The sequence below is a fragment of the Sinocyclocheilus grahami genome, unplaced genomic scaffold, assembly GCF_001515645.1.
Source record: "Sinocyclocheilus grahami isolate Dianchi unplaced genomic scaffold, SAMN03320097.WGS_v1.1 scaffold3847.1, whole genome shotgun sequence".
NCBI classification, from domain to species: Eukaryota; Metazoa; Chordata; class Actinopteri; order Cypriniformes; family Cyprinidae; genus Sinocyclocheilus; species Sinocyclocheilus grahami.
The window spans coordinates 17,956-18,170 of record NW_015508894.1 but is presented as its reverse complement, the minus strand read 5'-3'; positions in this window follow the sequence as shown (position 1 = coordinate 18,170).

Sequence of the window (215 nt, the reverse complement as noted above, 5' to 3'; positions counted from 1 at the left end):
TTTAATACGACTCTAAATAAAATCCATAAGGATAAATTGAAAAAAATAAATCCTTTGATGTCATTGGCCTAAACACATGAGGCAGAATTTCTAATACCGTGAGGCACCGACTGTATACTACTGTGATATATGATGCGATTCTTAGTGAGCGTATGTAACAGTGTTAAGGAAAAAGCTACTTATGGTGTTGGACAATCTATTGTACTAGGAAATGT